Raw genomic sequence first — 27,769 nt, 5'->3', positions numbered from 1 at the left:
ATTTTTGACAAGGTTAAAACTTGAAAACTTGTCACTTTGCTCACCACCTCCCTCCAGCTATTGCTTTTCACCCAATATGTCCCACCACTTCACTTCTGTGTGCTGACAACACATGGCTCCTTGCACGTCCTTATTTAATCACCATCCTGTCACATGAATCAAAGGAACTGGGAACAGTTTATCTAACCTGAGTTAGTCATCTGGTATGTCTTATGCAGGCGGGAGCGCTGGTGAGTGAGTAGTGCATGCCACACTTCCACAACAGGAAGTCGACACGAGCTGGAGTCATGTGTCCCTTATGGCCAGCCTCGAGTAAAGACAGGATTAGTGGATGTGGTGGCATTCACCACCGAACAAAGGTGTCCGCATTGGGATGCGTAAGTATATGCTTTAACTTTTAAAAACACGTCGAGTTGCATCTAAATTACGGTAGGAAGTGCCCAGTCGAAAGAAAACTCCCTCGTGATAGGCGAGATTAGAACCCCGGTTTGCTGCTTCCACTGGCATAACACACACGTAACGCAACCGCCCACTTAACTGGGGATCACTTCACTCTGCTAGTGTCCATGAAAGCATGATCAAGGCTATTTTCAAAAGTGTAGCTTGCAATAGTGCAGCAGGTGCAGTGACACCTGGACCCAAAGGTACTAGGGTCTTACTGCAGTGCTGTTGCTTTTCAGCTAAGAAAAGTGGGCGGGGCGTTCTGCTTTTTTGCACCATGCTACACCACTGACTAATCCAGCAAACAGCTACGTAGAGAATGTCTCACTAGTCTGTATTCCATCTTTAACTGTTTATGCCACATGCTAGCAGTTTCCAAGTGCTATACGTTATACACCTAAAATCAATGAATATCCATTTTGTGAACTAGAAAATAAACAAAAAAATGCCTGGCGTGGATTAGAATTTGCACATAGACTGCTACATTCAAGTCAGTAGACTTTGTTTACTGTCATCTCTTTTTATATGGTGGTCTCTTTATTAAACTTTTGCCATTCCCTGCCCTTAGAATAAAGGGTGTGGCTCTTAACGAATTCATCTGTACTCAATTCATCAGCCCGAAAGGGTGAACGCCTCAGTCAGCCGTGGCAAAACTAATGACCCGCAGGTTACAAATTGATCTCAGCTGCAAGCACTGAATTCACTGAGCTGTCTTTCTACCACCCGTCCAAACTTTTTTCAGATTGTAAGACCAAGAAACGACACCGCTTCACACAAACCCATCGTCCATACATCTAGCAGGAAAATGCGGCACTTACCCTTGCCAGATTCAAAACGCTATTATTGACAGGCTTGTTTCCCTGCCAGTGACCTGCCCCGTTTCTGCTGTGGGTCTCTAAGGTGCACCTTACTTCTACGAGAAGCCCTCATGACACTCATTTCATCGTAAGGGTTTTTTGGGCCCCCTGAAAAAATGACGGTTTTACGTTTGTCTTTTACTCTCAGATATCACAGATGCCAGTTTTAGACCTCTGCTTTGTGTGTCAGGTCCTCTTGAGGCCTCAGACAGTGGCTCCCTAAGCGGCTTTGATGTACCTTTTTCACAACCGACTGTAGTATAGGATTTTGCCAAAAGTGTAATTACAATTACATAATATACTACGCAGCTACATGAAAAGGCTGGTGCTAATCGGAGAGAAATCAATCTTTTGCTGGAGGCAAATTCATAGCTGTCATTTGTAAGCGTGCTGGGACTTGTAGGCCCTCACTTCCGGAGCGGTAACACTCGGTAGCCTTGTCAGCAGGAAAACAGGGATTGGCTTCAAGTTGCCCTTGTGAAAGGGGCCTGCCGAATACAAAATAAATGTTATAGTATGTCAGGCCAATGTGAGGAATGTTGCTATTTAATGGGAGTGGTATACTTAAGCAGCACAGTGTAAGAGTTGTGAGAAATTAAAGAACATAAATGAATCATTCTGTATTTTCACACAAAAGCTTGGTGGTTTATTTGATGCCATCACAGGCATGTACTTAGTAGCAGCATTGAAAGTGTTTTGTTGGTTGAAACACCAGGACTGGTTGAAACAAACACAGACATTGGGAAATTGAAGGCCTTCAGGATCCGTGATAATCCATAACCCTGCAGAGGTGCCCATTTTAATCTGAGCTATCCGGGTTTCCAGCGACAGCTGCGGTCGCCACTATGAACTTCAGCACTTAATAATGCAGCTTGAAAAGGCAAAAATAAAACTACAAGTACCAGAATGCAACATGCCGTGACCTATAACTTCAGGACTGACTTTACATGTCAGCCTTGACACTGATTGATTGGAATCTTAGCTTATTGTGCTATCAAACGCCCTTTGACTCTAGCAGGTGTGCACAGCATCCACTCAGATGAGAAGACTTGCGCTAGTAGTGCCATGTTTGACTCGGGGATTTTTGTCACTTAAAATCTAAGCACTTTCGGCATCTCTTTGAATATGATGCATGTTTTCGGTTTCTTTTGAGCAATATTTTGAGAAAATCTCGAAAGTGGGCGTTCCTAAGTGACAATTTGCATACCCACATCTTTCTAACTGCTTGAATCGGGAGGGCAGTGCGAGACTTGTAGTCCTGCTAAGAAGTTGTTATAAATGTATCTCATAGGTACTACATCATGGTCGCTTTGCACTGTTTTTTACTTTAATTTATCCCACAGCATCCTTGAGGGAGTTTGGAAACAATAGACCGGCATTGTGTGCGGCTTTAAATAATATATTTAGGCAATTCCGAAGCATAGGACCTAGTGTTAGGGGTGTTTTAAGCCTGCTACGTTTTATTTACTACGTGGAACTGCGATAATGTTATTCGAGGTGTATTGCACTTTCCTACCTGAAACGTGTGTGAAAATTAGCTCTTTTCAGGAACTGCAGTAGAGCATTTGCCAAGTATCAATGGACTATATTTGAATTTATTTCCATGGAGTCTAAAGAACTCTGCTTTATGCATGCACGCCATGCCAGATCCCCAAGCGCCTTGTGGGAAAAAAAATCGAGTCACCCAGCAGGTTCTTCTGGCCTCTCATGACTGCAGGCGCTGGACGCCAAAGAATGACAGGGCGGTGAAACGGTTAACAGGTGTCGCGGTGAGTTGCCTATGCATTGTTATTTAAGGTGTGTGTGGCGTTTAAAAAAGCATTGCTCCTTGGCAGTAGCCAGTTGGCTCCAGACAGACACGGTGAGGCGCGCGGGACGATCTCAGGTGTTAAGCAAGCCCTCATGCTGCCACGAGACTCTGCACCCAGTGATGAGGCTCCCCAAACTGCCCAAAGTTGTGGGGCGCTGCTATGTCATCCTTCTGATCGCGCTCCTGTTTGACGTAGCCGGGCTGGTGTTGCTGCTTGTGGGAATATTCGCCAGTCTCAGCGCCTGGGACTTCTACATCTACTCGGGCGCTGTCATCATCGCGCTGAGCATGATCTTCTGGATGTTTTGGTACACGTTCAACATCGAGCTGTCCGAAAAGGAGCTCGGTATAGCGCCTTAGCGGAGACTTCACGTGCCAGGACCCGTTCCTTTGAAGTGCCCCGTGCGTCTGGCGCTTGCGACATTTCAGAAAGGAGTTTATTGGAGAACACCTCAACGATTCAGCCTGTTTGTTGAATGTGCTTTCGCTGAGCCGTGCCGGAGATGTGTGCTCCATAGTCAAGCCCGAGGGTATGTGTTGTAGATGTTGCTATTGTAAACATTAGTCGTGCTAGCCAAGTATGTTTCTTCCTGAGCTCGTTCGGGTGCCAAACGGATGGCAGCTTAACTCTCGTGTTTTCCACACATTCTAAGTGTTACCACATGACACCATCTCACAGAGGTCACCTGATTCCAGTCTGGGGTTTACCACTTAAAGTGTATTCTAAATTGTTGCTCTTTGTATTTAGTTACACTGAAGTGAATAACGGATAGAACTCCCAGGTTGTATTTAGTTGTTAAATGAAAGCGCAGGGCTGGCGCATAAGGTCTTCTGGTGATAGAGTTTTAAAGAAAACCTGAGCGCGATTTCGTTTTTTGACGTTTCGCAACTGGTTCTTTCTGTAGATAATCTAGCTGACCTGAATGTTTGGGAAGTGCTTGGTGATAAACGGTTTATAGCTGGATCTCAAAAGGGTTGGTAGCACTCAGTACAGACGTGATAATCTTATCAAAGAGGCCAAGGGTAACATTCCATGGACACTCCCTTCGCCACTATCGAGCAAGATATGCACCATGCAGATTAGCATTTTTTTTCAAAATAGCAATGAGGTCTTTAGCTTCCCTTTGTTAGGTGTGAGTTACTCATACATTTATGGGCATTTCTAGAACGTTGGGTTCTTGTATTGTCATATTGGGAAAAGCAAAACTGCAAAATCCATAATGCAATTTAAAGTAGGTAAATCCAAGGCCCACAGAGCATCTCCCAGGTCACTGGAAAAGTTGAGAGGGCACCTCTCCAACAACTAATAATTTTAGAAAAATTATTATAGTTCGTTTGGGGTTTACATAAGTTAAAACCAAATGCCTTAATAGGCATTCCAGATTTTCATGATGCCTACATTGCTTAGAGAGCTTATGTGACATAATTACATAGATGGCCCGTTTAAACCATTTTTGATATATTTACATTGAAAATGCGTGAATCCTTAAAAGTTGAACATGATATTGACAATGCTCTGAGCTTTTCACCTGAGTCCCCTCCATTCATCTCTCGTCAATCCATCACCAGCCTCTGGCGTTCAGGGTGATAACGTATTAACTGTAATGGGTTCAAGCATCCACCTCACTGGCTACTGCAAAAGTTTCATACATCACATCATAAAACCATTATAAGCTGATCAATAATTATAATAGGCATTTATTTCAATAGACACAGAGGCCCTTATTACAAGTGTGGTGATCCGACTGCCACATTACGACTGTGGCAGAGCCACTACGGTCTGACTGCCGGCCCTGCCAGGTTGCCTCCAATCGACAGCCTGGCGGTCGTAATCCACCAGGGCAGTGCTGCAAGCAGCGCTGCTCTCCGGATTACGAGTTCCCTTTCAGCCTGCCATGGACAGCCCGGTCATGCTTTTCACTGCCCGAATTACGGGCAGTAAAAAGCGTGACTGTTGCTGTCGCACCTGGCCCACTGCAACATTGCCACCAGCTGGATTACGAGCCGGTGTCAATGTTGTGTTGAGTTTCCTGCTGGGCCGGAGGGCAGGCACAGTGTAATAGGGCCCGCAGAGGGACGGCCACATAGGCGGTCATCCCAACGTGGGACGTTGCCGCCCGCCAAAGTCTAAATGAGCCCAAGAGTCTTCTCTGTCAGAGTATTACTTTATTTTTAAGTTTTCAAAAGCGCTATGTAAATCTATGAGCATCTTAGCACTAAACTAAAATAACCGCATCAAAGGCAACCATGGCCTAAACAAAGAGTTGATTCTGTCTGTACAATGAAATAAAAAACAATCAAAACAATTCTTGTGTCAGGAGAAATGCCCTGCATTCGCCAAGGCCATGTTAGAGAGGAAGAGCATTATTTTAATGGTCTCTATAATGGGATATCAAAACTTATGTAAGAAATTTAAATTAAAAAACAAAATTTCTGCTGCAGGGATTGTAATCTTTTTAATGGATACTCCTCACAGAACCCACAATACACGTTTTGAGAATATTTTTCACTTGCTTCCAATGTGAAATAAATGCATGTAAAACTTTCACCTTCGTTCATAAGTCAAATCATGGTTCATCACAGAATAATAAACAAGCATTGGCAAAGCAAATAGGCCTAGCTTTGACCACTAGCCATACGGCTTTATTAATGCTTGTTTTGTCAACATGTTTGGAAAAAAACGTTTTTTGGGGGAAGCTGCTGGGACATCAACCTAAACCAAACATTTGCAATACAATAGGTCTTGCATAGTTCGAACAAGTTCATTGTCATCTTTTGACAACAGCGCCCACGAGCAAAAACTAAATGAAATATGAGAAGAAACTGAGAAAGGACGTCTAGGAAAAATAAAATAAAGTTTGTTATAAAAACTCTGCAATTTTGTGCCTGCTAGGCATGCTTTTACCAGTCACAAGCCTTCTGTTTGTGGGGCACAAGCTGCTAAAAACAACAAATAATACCTCAATCACACTGGGAGCAGGAGGTGGGCACCAATTAAGTTTCATCAATTAGTGCTTGATCCCTGTTCAACACAGAGGAACAGAAATGATGCAAGGCGTGCCTTGACAAATTACGAGGCTGTAAAAAAGAGTGCCACGCAAACCAACAAACGGTGAGCGACAGCTGGGCTCCAAGCCCTGTACTGAACACAGCAGAGTCTTGCAAGTGAGTTGCATGTACTCCTAGCCTCGACCCTAAAAAACAGAAAAATAAATGGTCTAAAGGGACATTTTTTGGTCTCAAAAAGCACAGGCTGCTACAGTTATTCCTGGCAGCGAAATAAACTACTTTGTGTGTACATGCACTCCTTGTGAAAGGAATAATGCTGTCACTCACAGAGATGTTAGCTAGTGTAATGTTACCCTTTGCCCTATGCTGTAGTGGTCGAAGGAGAAATGAAACAATAAGAGATTAAAGGGTGATGAGGTCTGGCTAAAAGCTCCTGTAATTATGTTTTAAATATAATTTTAGTAATTCAAAACGTCGTGGCCTATACCATACCTAAAAAGCAACTACAGACCTATTTACTCTAGGGCACACACTGCCCTCTAAAGCAGAAGGGAAGGTTTCTCTAAACCTGGCTAGAATACCACCAAGCACTCTGCTTGAGCAGATGAGGACACAACAAGATCTCCTCCTGCATAGAAAATGTTGTAGCTTATCCAGTGGCTTAATGGTTAAGCACAGACTCATAGCGCTATCAGAATGGCTGAGTTGACTTTAAAATGCACTGCTGTTATGATTCCGCTTGACATTCAGTTCTAATCAGCACATAAAAACGTTAGCCAAGCTTGGCACAATCCAATTGTCCGTGTGGTGTGGTTCAGTTTTTCTTTTTCAAGCGGGGTGGGCCTGGTAGGCCCCACTTTCTGACAAGTGTTATGTTTCCAGGCCCAACTGCCCTTATTTCCAGAGACGTTTTAAGGCCTGGGCAAAGTGTAAATTCTCCTGGGCCCCACCTTCAAAGGGTTCCCCCTGGGAAAATGAACTTTCTCTCTTATTTTTTCCTCCACCTTTTTCCTTATCTTAACATCTTTCTCTTCTCTGCCTACCTATGTTTCTGGCTCTGACCCTTTTACTGAACCTTTAGCATACGAGTAAACATTGTTTTGCTTCCTATTGGCTTGATTTAATATAAAACGGGTAAAGTGATCCAAAGTTGTTTCGGACAGGGGTCTCCACAATATACCTTGCCAGGGATCCAGGAATCATTAAGATGTCACTACTACTTCTCCAGTCCCTCACTAATTTTCATTCTTCAAGATCTCATTGACCCCCTAACAGGGCACCATGCTCTGCTCAAGACCGTGCCCAAAATCGAAACTACTTGCTCCCGCTCCACCCTCACTCTGGACTATTGTGAGAGTTTCGAGTACAAGGCTGCTAGACGCAGCCATGTGGCCTGTCTGACTGACTCACGTTGGAGTTGACAGACTGACAGGCAGGCCTATGGAGAGACATCCCAGACAAGTGGCCATAGAGATTGACCACAGACATAAGCCACAGACAGGCGCACACACATATGCAGGTAGACGGACACAAACATAGGCACACAGACTGACACATACTCACACTCACTTTAATTTTCACTTCCTCTCTCCCTTGCAGTATTTCCTTCTCCTTGTTTGTGATCCTCCCATTATTTGCGCTAACCTGATAATATTAGCCTCTCTGACATGGAAAAATTAGCTCTCATGCCTGGGGCGCTCTCATGGAATTGGAAATGAGCAATTGTTTGTGCTTTTCAGGCAGGCGACGAGTCATTAGTAAGTGAAGGTTTTAAATGGCACACTCGTGAAACATTCTTTGCTCTCTCTTGAGCCTAACCACTTAGAACCTAACCTGAGCAGCCAGATGGCAGTCAAGAGGTTAGGCCTATTACATTGGCAACATAAGCCATGCTGGCCTTGCGACAGAGTGGCGAGGGCTGCAACAAAGAGGTAAAAGGTGACATTGTGCCCAGTCCCCATGTTTTCCAATGCCCTGCTCTTTCAGCAATGTTTATAGATGTTTAATTGCAAGCATGCTTGCTGTCATTGATAAACATAGCCTTCTTTTTCAATGATCTTGCTGACGAATGCTTGATAGGCTGGCTGTTGGTGAGGTCAACCGGGTCTAGTGTAGGTTTCCATAGTAGTGAGAGAGTCTGGCCTGTTTTCAGAGCTTCTGGGAAAAAGCATTTGGTGAGGACATATTGACAATGGTGACTAGGGGTGAGATAGCATCCACAGAAAGTGTTTTTAATGAAGGAAGAGGTTCAGACATCATCTTCACAAAAAGTGGCTTTGGGGAAGTTGACAATGTAAACGGGATCTCTCAGAGATAGGTCCTTGAAGGCTGACCATTGTGGGATTCTATGGGAAGGGGTGGGAGTAAAAGATAAAGCAAGCTTAGTGATGTGGATATGTTGTTGGGTCCCTTGTATTTTTTTTTTCACTGAAGAAAAGGTTGATGGTATTGTCATTTTCTGTCGAGTGAGAAATAGGTGGGTGTGGTCAAGGGTTGAGGAAGTGCTTGATTGCATTGAAAAATGTTCTGTTTCTTTTGGTGGCTTCATTGACAGTGTTGGTAAAGTGCTTTGCTCTGGGTTATGTGAGGAACTGTCAGCATTTTGTGTAAGAGACTTACGTATCATGCAGTCATCACCAGTTCAGTTTTTCTTACATTTACTTTCCTGTCTGTGGAAATTTGTCAACAAGTTATGTAAAGTACTGGATGCTGAAGGCTTTGGCTTGCTGCTACATGTTGTATTTAGGGTGTGGATGTTCAAATAGTTTTCCAAAAAGTGTTGATGTTGCTTAGAAGTATGTTGGTGTGTGGCATAGAGTTGATAGGATGAGAGAAGAGTTGAAGCATTAGGCTGTCTACGGACAAGTCTTTGAAAGATCTAAAGTTTTGTCCTCTCTTAAGGTTTGATCGTGATTTGTTGGCAGGGCATTGAGAAAGGAGTTATTGATAGCAAAGTGGTCAGTTCAGACTAGGGGTATAAGTGGTTTGCTTTGGATTGTTTGTGATGTTAAAAAACAAGGTCGAGGATGTGGCCTTTGAAGTATTGAGTGTGCTGGCTGTAGGAGATGTGTTAACGTGCCAATGAGGTTGAAGAGTGAGTCTTTTTAGCTTTTGTCTGGAAGGTTGAAGTGGTGTGGGCATGTTGGATAGCCGAGGCGAGGATGAGATCTGCAAATTCATCAGTAAAGTCCTTTTCTAAGCAGGAGGCCTGTAGATGAGATGTAAGGTGGTGGTCTGATTTGCAGAGTGCACAAATGGCTTGTCAGCTGGTCCGTGGTGTTCAGTATTATTTGCTTGCCTAGGTTGCAGAACCAGGAGTAGTTATGGATGACAGCGAGGGCTCCTCCCTTCATATGTGCACGGTCTACAAAATGAATGCTGGTGCTTTTGGGAAAAAGGATGTTTAAAATGTGAGGGTGAACTATGTTTTTTGCGATGAAGATGATGTCAGGCGTGTGATGGGATATGATATCTGAGAAGTCTGGTGGGTGGAATACTGCAGATCCAGCCTAGAGGGTTCTCTAGGTCTGGTTGTAAGTTAGGGGTTTGGGATGCTGGGCTGGTTTAGGCACCTGATTAAATATCACCTTGTAAATTTCAATGTAACTGGGGTTCTGGACCAAAGCCCTTATGGCCCCTACAGACCAAAACAGTTGATACCCTGGCCTGTGTCCACCCCTTGCTAGGGAAACCCATATGATGGGACACCTTGAAGAGTTGACTGAAGTGGGGAAAAAGCAGAAGATGATGTCTCTTTGTGTGCCGTGGATGATGGTAAATGATGTCCTATTGCCTGGCTTATTTTTCTAAGGCTGGTTTTGGCAGGAAACCTACGATGCCATTTCTTGTGCAGATGAGCAATGGTAAATGCAGTGGTTACTTCCTCTGCAGGTGTGTGAGACTGTTAAGTGAAATATGGTGAGACTAGCGTGCAACTCTTTCTACACCAGCCCAGGAGTCTGTAGATGCCAACTGGTTGATGGGGAGCATTACGTCCAAGCAGTTCTGGCTTTTAGTCCACAACTGCAGCTTGTGTACCTCTACCTATCATTTGAAACTATCTGTCCCAGAAATCTTTATTTCCAGGGCTGGTGTTAAAAACGAGAGGGCCCCAGTTGGCAGCTATTTAAACCATTACCATTACCTTAAGAACTCGCCAGATTTCGCGACAGACTATCTCTACACGTCCTATCATTGAATTTCCAAGAGCTGTACATAACATGGATTATTATTAGCCAACTGAATTGTGAATTTGGCGATTGAAATGCTCAGTCGGTATTGAAAAGTGTAAAGCTGTGACTGAGAAGTTGAAAAAAGATCTTTCCAGACGCTTCGCCAATCTATATATATATATATATATATATATATATATATATATATATTTTTTTTTTTTTTTTTTATACCTGTGTACCAAAGATTATAAAAACAGTTTTCAGCTTTGAAAGACTAAAAGCGAAGATGGTATTCTTAGATAGAAGTAATGCCAGTCTTGATACTGCTGTCTGCGAGGTTGCTACAGGTAACCAGATGCAGTCTTTTCCCCAGGTAGTAACACCGAAGAGGGCGTCACAGAGTGACCCTTCGTTGGAAAACGGGAAATGCCACAGTGGGATCGGATCCCGCTTACCATCTGTGCCTTGAGATAAAGTTCTTGTTGTCTGAAGAAGGACACTCTCTTGTATTTTTTTGGAACATCTTTACCAGCAATATGCAAAACTTTCGACACAGCATTGTTTTCTCTTTCTTCTGGTACTGTCCCAAATTACACTGCCGAGTTTCCTTTCAAAACACCATGCATCCCACGCGTCATTGCATTCCTTGTGCGTCATACGCGTCTTCATCCAGCGTGCTGAAGAGCATACAGGAATCTGTGCACGCTTAGCCCGGTAGCACTCCTCAACAAAAGTATGCCACCCACAGCAGTTTTGCGTAAAGGGTTATTGTTGCAAGCACTGGTACCTCATCTCGGTCAAGCCGAAAATGCTACTACCAGGTGCATCGGTATATATTTATTTATAGCTTTTATAGCTTTTTTTATAAGAAGCCTCCACCCATCTGAGTTCCTTAGCGAGCGGAACTTTAAATTAGCTATGCAGGAGTGGGACGCCAAAGGGAGTAGGTTACAGAGCAATGTTTGTAATATGGCGTAGAAGAGAAACGGATGTGCTGACAAAGCCCAGACGTTTTGGTGCAGTACATTTTAGAGTTTGGGAATATGGCCGGAGAAAGTGTACACCCCCTTCCTATGAGATTCTACAAGTGTGGAAGTGGACTCAGATTATACCAGTGCAAGGAATGATTGTTGTGGACATAGTATGTTTCTGTTTTACAAATATCGGGGGTAGGGGGATGGGTGTCACTGCACGGATTGCATGATTTTTGCTTTAGTTTGTTCATAATGCACAACAGTACCAGATAGCTAATTTCAATGCACAGTGCATATAACCAAATACATTTAATTGAGTCAGACTGGGGTCGGGTGATGCAGGCCAAAAACAACAACATCAATATTTAAGCCTCTTTATAAATGTTGCTATGTTGCTGTGTCGCAAATCTTTTGAGAAGTTCATTCCATAACTTAGTTCCTGCTTTCCCCCATCATCCAACCTTCGAATGCCGCCAGAGCCCTCATTTCTGCGTCAAACTCCCTTCAGTTGGAGGATATCAATGCTTCCAAGCGCGACCCGAGCCCTTGAAATTGCATCGATTCTCTCCATGCCACCCCCCAACCTGACAATATAGCATCTGTTGTAACAATTAGAGGGTCCGGTGGGCAAAGCTGTACCCCTTTTACCCGTTGGACCATCAGTATCTTGTGCTTTAGATTTCAAGAATTTAGGTCCCAATGAGCCAATATTCATGAAAACAATTTGAGGTGGCGGAACTGTGCCCATAGAACCAGAAGAATACTAGAGGGCAGGATTCTCTGAGCTACAACCCCATCTATGGGTGCCTGTGCCTGCACAATTACAAAATATGTTTTTACATTTTTGGCACCCCTTTGAGGCGGTAATTGGGTGCCCCCTTGAACAGTCGAAAATTGAGCTCCTATGAGTCTCAAATCCTGAACTGGCTTCAGCTTGGATTTTTGACTGTGTATAATAAATCCAAGTTTCTGCAAAACCTCCAGCACTCTGTGTGCAACACCAGAGAATTTTTTTAAGTAGCTTGAATCAGCAAATTGTTGAGGTATGGATGGGCGAAGATATCCTCTGAAGGAAGAAGGGCTACCAGTGGTGCCAGAAATTGGTGAAGACTGTGGGAGAGGACTTGAGACCAAATGGTAGAACCGGAAACTGGCAGTGAGCCTCCCCCAGTAGAAACTTTTGTGATGACTTCCTTATCAGAACATTAACCAATCTCCTAGGTTTATGAGAGTAAGAATTGCTTGCAGTGTTACCAATCGAAAGTGGCACATTGTGACCAAAGAGTTGACAAATTTTAGGTCCACAACAGGTCTGTGATATCCCCCCACACCCACGCTCTTTTGTACAAAGAAAATAATTTAGTAGGAACCTTTTCCCCTCTCTTCCCGGGGGACCTTTACAATTGCCTCCTTTCCGAGAAAATCGTCCACTCCCTTCAATAGAGCCTCTCTTTTGGGACCTAAAACAGAAAAATTAGTTTGGTACCTGTCTGTGGAGGTATCTGCAGAAAGTCTATCACATAACCTTCCTCGATTTTGCACAATATCCAAGTGTCTCTGACTTACTCCCACCAAACCTTAAGAAGCTGATGTAGTCGGCACGCACCCTTCCCCACCCCCTACCCCCACTGTTGTCTGGCAGAGAGAACCTTAATTGTCAGGACCTCTTCTTTGCTGATACTCGCTTCTCACATCCTTTTTAGGAGTGAAACTTCTAGGCTGGTATTTTTGCCTAGACACACCATAGGCCTTACATTTTCTGCGAGGAGAAGACGTGGCTCTCCTAACCCAGAGCATTTGCACCTCCATTTTCTACTTTTATGGAAGGGTATGCTTACAGTCTTTAAAGACATTGGAGATCAGGAAATCTAATTCTCCAAAGAGCAATTTACCCTGGAATGGTAGCTGGATCAATGCTGATTTCTTGACACCATCCATCCTCCACTCCCTCGTCCACTTGAACAAGGCATGCCTGGACCTAGAGGTAGCTTTTTCTCTATTAAAACATGATCCTGCTAGTCCAATCTTTCTGAGTGCTGTAGATGAAAAACCTACCCTGATGACATGGGGCCAGTCCACTGCTATGTGCAGAAGAATTTTTTGTGGTATTTTGTCTGGCGCTCCCCAAGCGAGTGAAAATATAAATCCCTCTCCAATTATGTCTTTCTGGATACATTAAATAAAATATTGGAAAGAATACTGCTATTACACGATGAAACATAACATCTAATTATTTAGATTACTAAAAAATGCTAAACCACTTTATTGTTTTAAAACAAGCATTGAAAAAACCACAGGACTGCCTTTTACAAGATGAGAACCTACCTAAGGCTCTGCCAACACCAGTTATGCATTGGCAGTCAGCACACAATTTAGTTTGGTTTGTTTTCTTTTTTTGCTACTGTTTCAACAAGGCCCTCATCCATCTTGATTACCATTCTAAAATGGCTGATGTCTGTGCATGAATTAACCGCTTCAGTGCAGGTGTCTGCCACTCGCCAATGCCAGCACTACCTCCTTGGTGCGGGTCACGACCACTGGCCGACACCAGGGAGGGGGTTGGATTTTTTCTTTATTTAAAAAAAACCTAGGAGCCATGGAAGATCTTCCGTGTCTCCCCCGCCCCTTTGTGATGTCAGCATGCCGCAAGGCACTCTGACGACACTATCTGTTTTCTCTAGTGAAGCAGGAAGCGGCCGCAAGGTGGGGAAACCAGGACCAAACATGCTCCCCGACATTCGGAAAGGCCCGTTTTGAAAGGGGAGATTCTCCCCTTTCAAACAAGGCCTTCTGAGATCGAGGGCCAGGAAACCCCACTAGACACCAGGGATTTCACTTGGGGGAGGGAGGTGAGGTCGGCCCCTCGGAAAACACCCCCCACTACTCCTGGGGCATATTTCTTTAAAAAAAATAAAAGGTAGGTTTACCCCGGGGGGGGGGCGCGATCCCAGGGGGTTAACATTTTTTACAAAAATAGAAATTGGCAGGGGTCGTCCGTGTGAAGGCTGACCTTATATGGTTTCCATGGGGACCACTATGGCTCCCAAGGAAACCATACGGCTCTTAAATTTTTTTTCTCTCTGGGCGCTAGAGGCGTTAAAGACTGTGACGATTGGTATGTGACAAGGTGAAGTAATAGTGTGCCTTTTTTTGAGTGTCTTGAAAGAACGTGCTGATTGAGGGAAGGTGACCTCTACTGTTGCACGTATCACATACACACACACCAGCAATTTTGTGACTGTCTACATAGGCTAGTGTTTTAGGGCGACAAATTAGCCAGTAGCAGAGATGGCATCTCGTTGGATGACTGCTGCTCAAGCCCTCACTCGGGTTATGAAGGACAGTTCTGATGTAGGATCAGAGACTGAGACAGCATCTGAGGGATAGGACAATGGCGCAGACTCTGGGAGTGATTTTTCAGTCGGAGGAGTCCCATTCAATAACTCCTCTTCCATTGATTATGAGGGAAGTGAACAGGACAGTCCTGCTGTCCCTTCACAAGCACAGTCTGTGCAGCGGGACAATACCGGATTATCACAACCCAGAGAGCAGGTGCATTCGGCAGCAAGCACAGAGAGAGTGCTCTCTTGGGAGCTCCTCAAATTAATTCCGCCCCAAATTCCACTGCCCAAATCATATTGTGGAGACATAAAAATTCTCGATCACAAAACAACCTGGTTTTGTAAGGCAGGCACCTGCATTTTTGGTCCTGGGCTCGGCGGCCATATAGGGAAACCCACCAAACCCAGACATTTCTGGAAACTAGACATCTGGGGGAATCCACAAAGGTGAGACTTGTGTGGATTCCCCAAAGTTTTCCTACCCAGAATACCCTGCAAATGTGAAATGTTGAATAAAAAATCTTTTTTTTTCTTGCATTTGTCACACAAATTACAGAAATCTGCTTGGATCCACAAAATTCCTACCACCCAGTGTTCCCCCACCTGTCCTGATAAAAACTCTACCCTACTTGAGTGCCTGCACCAGGAATGGATCACCCGAGGGTCAACAGTTGCCCTCATGTAAGGACCAACTTTGATCGTTGTGTGATCTATTCCTGTCGTGGGCACTAGGCCTACCGACACAAGAGAGGTACCATTTTTATCGGGAGACTTGGGGGAATGCTGGATGGAAGGAAATATGTGGCTCCTCTCAGATTCCAGAACTTTCTATCACCGAAATGTGATGAAAAAGTATTTATTTTGCCAAATATTGAGGTTTGCAAAGGATTCTGGGTAACAGAACCTCGTGAGATCACCACAAATTACCCCATCCTGGGTTCCCCTAGGTGTCTAGTTTTAAAAAATGTGCAGGTTTGGTAGGTTTTCCTAGGTACCAACTGAGTTAGAGACCAAAATCCACAGCTAGGCACTTTCTAAAAAACACGTCCGTTTTCATTGTAAAATTTTGATGTGTCCATGGTGCGTTTTGGGGCGTTTCCTGTTGTGGTCACTAGGCCTACCCACACAAGTGAGGTACCTTTTTTATTGGGAGACTTGGGGGGGAATGCTGGGTGGATGGAAGTTTGTGGCTCTTCTCAGATGCCAGAACTTTCCATCACCGAAATGTGAGGAAATTATTATTATTATTATTATTATTTATTTTTTTTGCCAAATTTTGAAGTTTGTAAAGGATTCTGGGTGACAGAACCTGGTGAGAGCCCCACAAGTCACCCCAACCTGGATTCCCCAAATCCACAGCGAGGCACGCCAGATTTTAATGTAAAAATGTGATGTGTCCATATTGCGTTTCCTTTACCGGGCATTAGGCCTACCCACCCAAGTAAAGTACCATTTTTATCGGGAGACTGGGGGGAACACAGAATAGCAGAACAAGTGGTATTGTCCCTTGCATTTCTCTACTTTTTTCCTTCCAAATGTAAGACAGCATGTAAAAAAATACGTCTACTTGAGAAATGCCCAGTAATTCACATGCTAGTATGGGCACCCCGGAATTCAGAGATGTGCAAATAACCACTGCTTCTCAACACCTTATCTTGTGCCCATTTTGGAAATACAAAGGTTTCCTTGATACCTATTTTTCACTCTTTATATTTCACCAAATGAATTGCTGTACACCTGGTACAATAAAAAGCGACTGCAAGATGCAGCTCATTTATTGGGTCTGGGTACCTAGGGTTATTGATGAAGCTACACGCCTTAAAAATCCGCAAAACCAGAAGAGTCCAGAAGACATAACAGTATATTACTTTTGGAAATCTGACTTTGCAGGAAAAAGTTAGAGTAAAATGTGGAGAAAAATGGCTGTTTTTTTCACCTCAATTTCAGTATTGTTTTTATTTTAGCTGTTGTTTTCTGTAGGAAAACCTTGTAGGATCTACACAAATGACCCCTTGCTGAATTCATAATTTAGTTTCCTTTTCAGAAATGTTTAGCTGTCTGGGATCCAGGATTGGTTTCACACCCATTTCTGTCACTAACTGGAAGGAGGCTAATAGCACAAAAAATTGTAAAAATGGGGTATGTCCCAGTTAAATGCCAAAATTGTGTTGAAAAATGTGGTTTTCTGATTCAAGTCTGCCTCTTCCTGAAAGCTGGGAAGATGGTGATTTTAGCACGGCAAAACCTTTGTTGATGCCATGCTTTCTTCTGCAGCCCTTTTTCCCATTTTTCTGAACAAAACATTTTAGCTGTAGTTGAATAATTTCTTAGTCTCCTCCAGGGGAACCTACAAACTCTGGGAACCTTTTGTGTCCCTAGGATGCAAATTTGGCATGGATAGCTTATGTGGCCAAAAAGTTATGACAGCCTAAGCGCGAACTACCCCAATAGCCAAAAAAGGACTCCGCACTCGGGGAGGAGGGTGAAGGCCCAGCAGCTAACGGGTTAAGAAGCATGCAAGCGTAGCCATCACAAAGCATATGTAAATAAACATCACAACACATGACAGACATTTTACTTTTTTAACTTTAAAATTCCAATATGACCGACAACCATGCTGAACTACTAAACTAAAATTTTAAAATCGTGTATAATGCACTCAAAAGTGATGCATGCTAACCAGTAGGTCTTAGTAAACAGTCAAGCCCTTGATAGTTAAATAAAAAACAAATCTTGCAGAATGTTATAAATAATGGGTTGGGGAGCACTAAAAGAAGCAAGCATGGTGGTGGACTTGGGAAATGAAATATAAAATGAGGGAGCCGCTGCCCTCCCAAATAAAAAAAAAAAATAATGGAAAAGGCAACTATTTTGTTTGTGTGTGAACTTTAAATAAACCACATTTGCAAAATGCTATGGGCCGACTTCATTGCTGATGGACACCCCTGTCGATCATTGACCAAGATCAGCTGAGTCACAGTAACCAGTGGCTGAAAGGGGCTGTCCAACATCCAGTTTCTGTACCAGACTGGGTACGTTGTTTATCGTGCTGCATGAGAGACTGGAGGAAGAGTTTCTTGGTAGGATCTCCGGAGACTCTGCAACTGTGGCATAAAAATAATACATCACCTACAACTGGTCATCCAGCTAGGATATTATGCATCACACTCAACTGTGTCAGAAAATTACAATCATAAAGCAACTTATTTTACTCATAGGGCGTTTTGTCAGAATTGTTAAATTAAAACTGTAGTTTATTCGTTAACGCAATTGGCTCTCTTGGTGGTAGCTAGCTGCAGATATGGGGGAAGGGACATCAATGGGCAAAGCAAGTAGCAAGCAGTCATGTTCAGGAGATGAGAGATTTTAAATACAGAGGTAGCAAAAACCTAGAGCTATACATGTCTATGTAAATGAGGTAGCAGAAAGTTAGTTCGTCCAGCTGTGCTTAGAGACTGATTCGCGTGCATACCTCTTAGGTTTGGTCTTTAAAAGTGGTTTCTCAAGAGGATGAGGCCTGTTAGCGCAGTGACCATTGTATCTATTGGGATTCATATCACCCATACCTAGCTAGGACACTACAGTGGAGATAACATACACTCATTTCATACTTTTGGGAACAGTAAGATTAAGTGATGTGCCAAGAATCACACAATGTTGAGCCAAGTGCATGGGCCTGGATTAGAACCTGAGTCCCCTGATTCCAAGGTTGGAAGCTCGACCCACTAAGCCATATCCGTTCTTCTTTCCCATTCTAAAGCAAGCATCTGCATTTACTTGAGTTAGAGCTATTAGCATTGTAAATTCCTAACTAGACTTTTCTTGCCACTTAAATTGAAAATGAAAAGTAGAACAGTTGACATAAGCGAGCTGATTCAAAGCACCATGGCTGCCATGAGCATGAAGGAGAGACCCAAAAAGAAGTTCGCTTGCACTCAAACGTATCGCAATTGTGCAATTATTCAGGTAACTGGGTCAGTTTGCGGTAATAAAACCAACCCAAAGAGGGACAAACGTAAAGCATTTACGAATGATGATAAAGGATTTTTGAAAGACAAGCCCAGGAATGAGTTACAGTGATGGGTATGGTTAAAACCCACAATACTTACAACAGGTCAAAGCGCTTGTGCACTCAACCTAAAAAGCAAGACTTCGAAGGATATCCTGGGGGAATTTAAATTGGTACAGAATAAGCCAATGATGTAGGTGAGAACTGCAGCTCCTAAGACTGCTGTAGATCCAGTTTAGGCCAAGGCCAGATGCTAGATCCACACTAGACAATCCCACAACAAGAGGGCAGCTATAGCTACAGTGGATGATGTCCAATGGGCAAATACGTTTTATGCCTCTGAACAATTTTTACAAGACAAACAGCACAGAAAGGGGATCAGGGGCTATTCAAATTAAGCAGGATGAATTGTACTCCATTTGTTGCTGGGCTATGTCCCCTCTGGACAGAAACACAAGTAACCCAGTTCACATTAGACCTTGTTGGGCCTCATCAGTGTGCTTCAGCTTGACTCTCTTGCCATTCCAAGCAAATTTGCATGCAGCTGTAATACCAAAACAAGCATTTTCAATGCAACTGGTCTCGCATTTGCTCGAGTTAGAGCTATCAGCTTTGTAAGCTCCTAACTGGACTTTTCTTGTCACACAATTGAAAAGAAAAAAAAACGCAGCGCGATCACGTGTGGCAAGAAAAGTCCGGTTAGGAGTTTACAAAGCTGATAGCTCTAACTCGAGCAAATGCGAGACCAGTTGCATTGAAAATGCTTGTTTATCTATTACTGTGGACCCTTCATTTTCTGCACGAACCAACTGCCACTTCTTGCGTCTGTTTAGCGAGCTTCAAGCCACCATTTGGGTTACTTTGAAATTAACACATTTCAAAAATAAATAAAACATTCATCCTGAACTTTGATTGATTGCTCTCGTTTCTAGCTAGTATTTTACATTCTAAATGTGATGCACATAAAAGTTTAAGTACATCACATGTTATTCACGTAGGAAATAAGATGTGAATGTGAATGCAGCTTTAGTGACATAGTACAAACACTATGAGCTAGCAATAAAACCTAATGCATATTATGCTATAAAATAATATTAAAGCAGGTTCGAGAGTTTTAATTATTTTAATTATGTCCATTGGTAGCACGCAAAACGAACATAATCAACACACCAATAGTTTACATTTTAGATATTCAATGACAAAACAAAGGATTGGGTATGCATTTCTGTCTAATCTCGTGCAAGTAATAAAGCCCATGGCATGATACTGTAGGCAAATATATATAGGAAAAATGTGCTTAGAAAAAAAGGAGTAGGCCGTACGTTTCTCTTAAGGCAAGAAACCCTTGTTGCTGCCTCCATTTACACACTGGGAGATAATCATAAATGTAAATACACTTGTTCAGAAATTCTCTGCATTTGAAGACCACGAATTTCCAGTTTTCTACCCACTCAAGGATGTAGTCAGATTATATGTCATGATATACGGTGAAATGCAAATGCATTCTTTGGATCTTATTTTTTCTCTCGGAAAAGATGATGAAACTCAAGCTTTCCTTCTCGACGATTGTATTCCCTTTATCTGGAATGCCTGCTTTCATAAGAGAGTACATTTAAAAAGGTTCAGTTTTTTTCAGCCGCCCTTTTATGTAAATCAGTGATGCTGTGACCCAATGTATTGAAATTGTACTTACAGTATATAGCGCTTACTACCCACTGGCGAGGCGTTAAAGATTACGCGTTGATACATATAAAATCATTTTGTGCCACTGTGATCCCTGCATTGTACCAAAAAAGAATAGAACATTCTCTCGCTACCGTCAAACACTCGAATTAGGATGACAAACTGCAATGGCGCTGAGAGGAACGGCTTTGTTGTTTATTCTTCGTGCAGGAACCTAAATTGTCTGTGGTGATTAACGCAGTACCGCAAAGCATTACGTCCATGTTGGCATCATGCTAATACCAAAATTACAATATGTGTTCTTTGCGAATTGTGTTCTTTTATTCTTACAAATTCACAGATGAAATTAGTTCACAGTCAGCCCTCTTCTGGCATAATATTCGTGACTGTGGCCTTTAGTTCAAGTTATTAAGAGGCACCAGCGTGCGAATCGAAGCTGCGCTATTTTTCGGAGGGGAACATAATGTCCGTTTCTCATGTGGGAGTGATGAAGAGAGGAAGAAGTCTCTGTTCTACAGTTCTGAGCCTGAACTTCGCAACAGCCAAACTTGCTCATTAAGATGAAAAGGTCTGTGCGGAATGTCTTGGTAAAAATAGCGTACAAAAAGGGGTTGGCACACAAATTGATCGGGTAGAATAAAATCCGCAGGATCTTTGATTTGGAAACTGTGATGAGCGAGATCTTCAGCGATGCCGAGATTGCAAAGAAGGAAATTGGTGCCATGCAGAGGATTGCCGTCCGATTTGCAATTTTTCTGTCACTGTTCGACGAGACGACGTTTGGTTTTCTAACCGTTCGGTAGATGCCAATGTAGCAAGCACATATAATAAAGAACGCACAGACGTTTAGCACCAGAATAAAAACGATGTAAAATTGCGAGAGTCTGCTTTCTATGTCCATTGGGAGGCAGATGACTTTCATATTGCTGCTAACACCAAATATTGGAAGGATCGCCACGTAAAGGCAAAAACCCGCCCAATCACCATAATAACGGTGGCATGGCGGAATCGTACCTTGCGGTCGAGCTGCATAAATATGTTGTTGTGTGCCATCTTTCGAGAGCCATGACTGTTAGAGTGTAGACCGAGAGCTCGCTTGCAAACACTGTGAAATAAGCATTTGGAATGCGATGGTCTCGTGTTTGCTTGAGTTAGAGCTCATAGCGTTGTAAATTACTGACTGGACTTTTATTGCCAGACAGACTGAAAATAACAAAAGGAAGAGGGGAGCTGGCCCTGGAAAAGCCCCCCTCTGCTGTTGGTTTATGTTTACAGAGGGAGGAGGGACTGAACAAGCACCCACACTGTTGAGGTGAAACAGGCAAATGCCAAAAAAAAGACCCTTACAGAAGAGATAAACAGGACATATCATAATTACACAGTACTTTGTGCTGCTCCCAAAGTGAAAAAAGGCAGGACAAAGAGGCAAACTGACCACTAGCAAGCAAGGATTTTTGAAGGACACTGCAACTAACCAATCCGAATGCTGGAACTCACTCTATTGTATACTTTAGTATACAGCAGGCCGAACGCTAACGCTCGACCTAAAAACAATGGAATGCACCCTATTAATTACCACTGGTTTAGATAAATGTCTTTTCATACATTACATTCATGCAGTCTTTCTAATGAAACACTTCTTTGACTAGAACTACTTTCTGGACGTCTGTGTCTCAAGGAGGTTGGGCAAGTCTCTTTACTGAGGAACTGTGTGAGACCAGAGAAAATGTACCCTCTTGGCTTTCCCTCTACATGCTCCCCCCTACGTTTGCCTTGTCTCATTATTCTGCTGTTGCTGATAAACATCCAGGGCAGGTTTGTTATGCAGGTAAGTTTTGTATTATTCTAAACGGTGAAAATAGTGGAGGTGGTCCATGGTATTTTGACCTCTGTCCTCTGACACTGTTTTAGTGAGTATATGTATCTAACTGCAGGTGCCGTGGTCTGCTTTTTTAGGTGGTGCATGAAGGATGTCTGCTTGTTTCTGAACTCCTGGATTTTCAATGTAAATAATGTTACAAATATACAGCAGGGAAGTACCCAATGGCCAGGATAAAATAGTGACAGGCCTTTCTTTGTCTCATGAGATGAAAGTTTCAGTGGTGGCTCCTCGGCAATGGCAGAAGAGTGTCACCGTCGTGGCTAAGAGCCAGGAGCTGTAAAATAAAACAATATTTCATTATAGTTTTATTTTACAGCTACTGGCTCAGCCAGCATCAAGTGCAGGGAGTGGCAGGGCTGGGCCACTGGAGAGGGAAGTGGTGTCTGTGAACTTAAATGCCCACAAGCGCACTTAGAATTTACTGAACCCGGCTGTGTTACACAGCTGGGTTTGAGAAACTGCACTGGCTCCAGTGCACTATCTGAAAGGCAGAACAAGCCGCTCAGACCAATCCTGACACTGCTCTCATGCTATGTTTAGCATGAGAGCAGCACCAGGATTGCTGGGGATCCTGTGCTGGTGTCCCAGTCAATGCTGGGACACCAGAAGAGGAGCAAATTGGCAGGCAACGGGAACAGTACTTTTTTTTATTTTTTATTATTATTTATTTCCCCACTCTCTGCTGTTTTCGTCCCCCGGCTCTCCTCTTGAGATTTGCTGCCGCTGGGAAGTTTGAGCTCCCATTAATGCCTTTGTCTCATTAAGGGTGCCACATATACAAATCCTGTCTTAGTATTAAAAATGATTTCTGCATAACATCCAATAATACTGAGCTCTTAGTGTTTGACACTTAAAGACAAATGTAATTCTTTCATAGGAATTCACGATATTATGGTAAACACTTGTTTTCCTGTGTTTCAGAACGGACCCATATTCGGAAGGAGGTATTTCCAAGAGTTCCACTTTATAACAGCAATGAAGGATACAAGGGAACCCCTCTTGGCAAATACCTTCAAGACCTCAGAAAACTCAGCTTTGGCTACAGGCAAACGCATGGAAGTACTCGGCCTGACCACTAGAGCTTGCAAAGCCCTCTCACCTGAACATTGGAACTTGTGGATTCCAAGAACTATAAGATCCCAATGTGATGGGCAGTGATTTAAAGTCGATGTGAAATGGCAGAAATTCTGAGTCCAGCAGGCATTGTGCTCATCAAATCAAAGAAAGTACTGTCACCAGTTTCTACACAACTAAAATGAAGTAAAGACTAAAGAATGTTTTCATGTACCTACCTCAGCATCACAGCTTTCTGTCAAGAACCTCCCCTATTTAAGATACGTGATGACGAACTTGAAGGACCACCAGCTCAGAAGAACATCGACATGATGAAGAATCTTTAGTTGCACAATCATCCACAACTTGACAAACTCTCACATCTTTGCGACATTAAGAACTTGCTACATTTAACTTAGTGCCATCAACTCCGTATCATTTAAAGAACAATGTGTTTGTTCACTGAAAGCGGGGCATAGAAGGTTTCCATTTAAGGCAAGCTAGGAAAGACCAGGAGATATCTGTCAAGACATTCTCGCCCTGTCCTTTAAGGAATGGTGTGAAACCACCTGAAGAACTTATGGACCCTGGCTTGCAGAACCTGCTCATTAACACTTCATATGAATCCTCTTGGCTGCTCGTTTAAGCTAGGATAGCGAGAGTAAATCAAATTACTTCCTAAATCAAACATCCACTTGGGTAAACCTCTTAGTAAGCAAGGGATGAGACTAATGAATCGGCTATTCTGGAAGTTTGAATGGAAACAGCCAATTAAATTGTCTGTGAAAAGCACTGAGTGTAGAACAAGCTAATCGGATTGGTTGATACCTAGTAGAACATCAACCGACCTAATTGGTTAATTCTATAAGGAACCATACAATCTGTCAATTAAACTGATGAATATGATCCCTAAAACTATTTCTGCTGGCTTAGCCTCCAGTTTTCAGCCTTAAATGACCTGTGCATTATGCTGTGGTGGTCTGATATCGGGTTGCTTGCCCACGTGGAGCTTACTCTCTCTGTTTCAAATAAAGTATAGTGCTCTGCAGTAGAAGACAACTTGCTGATTCAACATCTGAATCGGCTTTTTTTCAACTTTCACAGTAAGCATGCTCTTCTGTCCCCTAGCACCTCACTGATTCCATGCTCTGGCGAATGAGCTAGAGGTTGGAAATAAGTGGATTGATAACTCTGTGAGGTACATCAAAGCAAAACGAACAGGCGGAACCAAAAAGCGGGGCTGCCTCTGCTATCTCCTCTTTCCTTGTTAATATCATGATTATTTAGTCACTGCTGAATCTAAATTAACCAAGGAACCAGGTTTGTTTGGAGAGGTGAGATATGCAGTAGGCTCTTCTGGTCAATATAATTGGCTGGAAGTGGTTATTCACTTAATTTCTTGAAGCAATATGAAGGATTTCCGAGATCTATCCCCAGTATCTGGGGTTTTAAAATGTATATTTTTCTCAAAATATACAGTTTTTGTATATTTATCCTGTCCTTTTTTTTATATTTCATGACTATTTTTACATCAAGAGTAATCAATAACATTTCATCACAAAACCCAATGCGCTGTTATTATTTTGTACATTACAAACAAAATGATGACGTTATTGGCTGCGTGATTGTTTCTTTTGGTTTGGGGCAGGGACTGGACTTCAGTGTTACACTTTTGAGATAATTTCACATTGGGTGTTGATTTCAGGGCAACATACCGTACATCAGTAAAATTCCTTAAAAATGTTTACTTATTCTTGTTCATACTATAAATGTTTTTTAAAATAATGTTATTAATATATATATATTGTCAACGTGTGTATTTTTTTGTATGTTTCTGTTGCCAAATCCTGTGTACTTTATCATGTCACATCGATCCTACCGTTTGTGGAAGGCAGTAGGCTGATCTGTTGGGAAGTCAGGAGATTATTTAATAGGGCAAATTCTCTGAAAGGCCAGAAATTAGAAGAATGTCCAGTGATTTGTTCTCCTCCGATTTTGTTCTGTCCCATTCGAACTCAGTCTGCTACCAAGTGCCAAGAAAATAGGGAATGCATATATCAGAGTGATCGGAATCATTTGGGCTGCAAATTATCTCGTATGTGTTGAGTATGGGAAATGGAGGACAATAACTGGGACCTGGATTGGATGTCACATGTTGCAAGTGAATAATTGATCAAGAGTTTGGTGAGTATTGAGATTGAAAGGTTTACCACGTGGGAAACAATTTACGGTTCTGCAAATTGGAAAAAGTGAGGTGGGTGAGGGTTAAATCCGGAGGCTTGTCAAAAGGCCAGTGCTGTTTATAGGCTCATACGGATGGGGATTGTGAATGCCGCTAATTGTGCTCCACTGCCAATAGCCTTTCACAGAGTTTGGCCTCTCAGGCCATCTCCCAGTTTCCTGACTGCTCTTTGCATCATTGTATCCTCGCCCACCCATTCCAGTGGGTTAGAGCTGTTTAATGTGTCCTAAAATGAAGTCCTAGGCAGAACTCATTAATATCCAATATTTCAGGTTGCTTATGCATTTGCTGATAAGAGCTTCTGGTCAGGACTAGGGCCTCCAACCAGTTCTTGGGGCATACAATGATCCTATTCCGATTTTGACTGTGTTGCATGGAATGTTACTTTTTATCCTTGAAAACATTTTCAAAACTGTTTTTCGTTGATCATTTGGTTTTAGAATGTATGTACTTGTTTACTGCCCATTGGATGGGAGCTGTGCTGCATAAAATGGAAATATAAATAAACAAAATTAAGCATTTTTATTTGCTGTCAAATTTCACTATCTTTATGTATGTACTGCAAAATGTTTGTAATAAATTACTAAAGACAGTCAGTTGTTTCCCGAGCAACTGAAATTAATCAATGAACAAATGAGGTGCAAACTTGATTAATGCAGCTCTGCAGGCTAGAGCCTCAAAGCTTCTTACTGCTGGAAGTGTTTTGTGGTTGCTTATAAGATAATAGGATTGGATATTAGGACTTCAGAATGTGGGTGACTAAGTCAATCCACACCATCAGGAGCTGTCGGTCCAGTTCCTGGCTAGCTCACAGTGCCTCACCCACAGCCTAACCTTACCGAGATGGAAGGTAATTGTGGCAACCTGAACATGACACTTTGATTCCCAAGGATGCTGTGGAAACAGATCTCTCCCTTTTGTTGTATTAGTCATGCATGCCCAGGCGAAACACAAGAGAGATTTGAAATAAGTTTCCAATACATTTATTGAAACAATCATAGTCATGAATAGGAAGAATTAGCTCCGATAATTAGGCAGATGAAACAAAGGAAAGTAACCACCATTATGGGTATGGTAAAGAGGATGAATAAACCAACCATAATAAATGATTTCTAGATGTTCCTACTTACACTAAAACTAGAATGAGAGCATAGTGGGTGTATCCTCTACCTTTGCCCAATCTAATGGATTAGCCTTAGCCCTATACCTGGAAACTGTGTCAAGAGTCAGCCTGTGTTGTGGATGGCAGTCCCTTTTGGAAGCCTGGAGAATTAGCACCAGCAGAGCTCCATGTCGAACATAGCATTTGTCCTAGGACTGTAGCAATTGGCGTGCCCCTTCCGGGTCAGTGCACCATTTGTATAATAAAAGCCACACTGCGTTAGAAGCACAAGTCTGATGTAATGCCTGTAGATGTTGGAAGCTGTCTCCTGAACAGACAGGGATAGGACTAGAGGATTGTGTACTGTGTTCCTAGCCTTGAACAGAATGCACTTATTATATTTCCAGAAAAGACTAACTAAACATGCAACTTCTGCAATATATTCCTAGAGTAATATCATGTAAGCAAGGTGTGTAAAATGTCTAAAGCACTGCAGCTAAAACATGTAAAGTATGAAACCTAAAACAAAGCTAAAATGGGGAACCAACTTAGGTCTAAGAGTGCCTCACTATAAAAGTGCAAAAATACATGCCCAAAAAGTGATTTTAGTGTATTTTTAAAGGAGAGTGTGACAGTTAGAACTTATTGCACACTGATATGACATGTTGGAGGCCAATCAGTTCTCTGTAGAATATTTATTAGGATGAAGTGGGAACATCTTCAAGTAGCTGAAGTAAGTAGACGACAGTGTAAATCCCCAGCAGGAGCAGAGACATGCGCTGTGCTCTCCTCTCTTTCATAGCAACATGGAGTGTTCAATTAATACTACACTTCTGTTGTCTTTAGCACAAACATGCTCTCACAACACTTCTTGCTTTAACCCCATTCCTAAACACACTTGGAATGCAAGCTGTGCTCATTCACAGTTTTATCTCTACTGGCAGTACATGCACATGCACATATATGTCATTGGGATGAATCCCCGAGACATACCAGATGTGTGCCCCAGATTTGATTATAGGTTTGTTTCCCCAGAACACACAACTGTATTTGCTCACATGATTTACTTTTCTGCATTGCCAACACATGTATAAATCATATTTGTTCACATAATAACTTTCTGGCACACACAACACATGTATGCTACACACTTGTTGATGGGGGTTTATTTCCCATCACTTAAACACTTGCGTA

The 27,769-nt window shown here is 42.6% G+C and overlaps 1 long non-coding RNA gene across 1 annotated transcript; it reads left to right on the top strand.

Moving 5' to 3' along the window:
• The first annotated feature begins 3,117 nt into the window (after positions 1-3,117).
• Positions 3,118-25,998, top strand: LOC138246118 (uncharacterized). Its single transcript, XR_011194223.1, has 2 exons — positions 3,118-3,638; positions 23,100-25,998. It is a non-coding gene; the product is annotated as an uncharacterized lncRNA (long non-coding RNA).
• Positions 25,999-27,769: the final 1,771 nt, after the last annotated feature.

Source organism: Pleurodeles waltl, chromosome 7 (genome assembly GCF_031143425.1).
Source record: "Pleurodeles waltl isolate 20211129_DDA chromosome 7, aPleWal1.hap1.20221129, whole genome shotgun sequence".
In the NCBI taxonomy this organism is placed as follows: Eukaryota; Metazoa; Chordata; class Amphibia; order Caudata; family Salamandridae; genus Pleurodeles; species Pleurodeles waltl.
The sequence above is the reverse complement of the archived record's forward strand: the minus strand, read 5'-3'. Positions and strand labels throughout refer to the sequence as shown.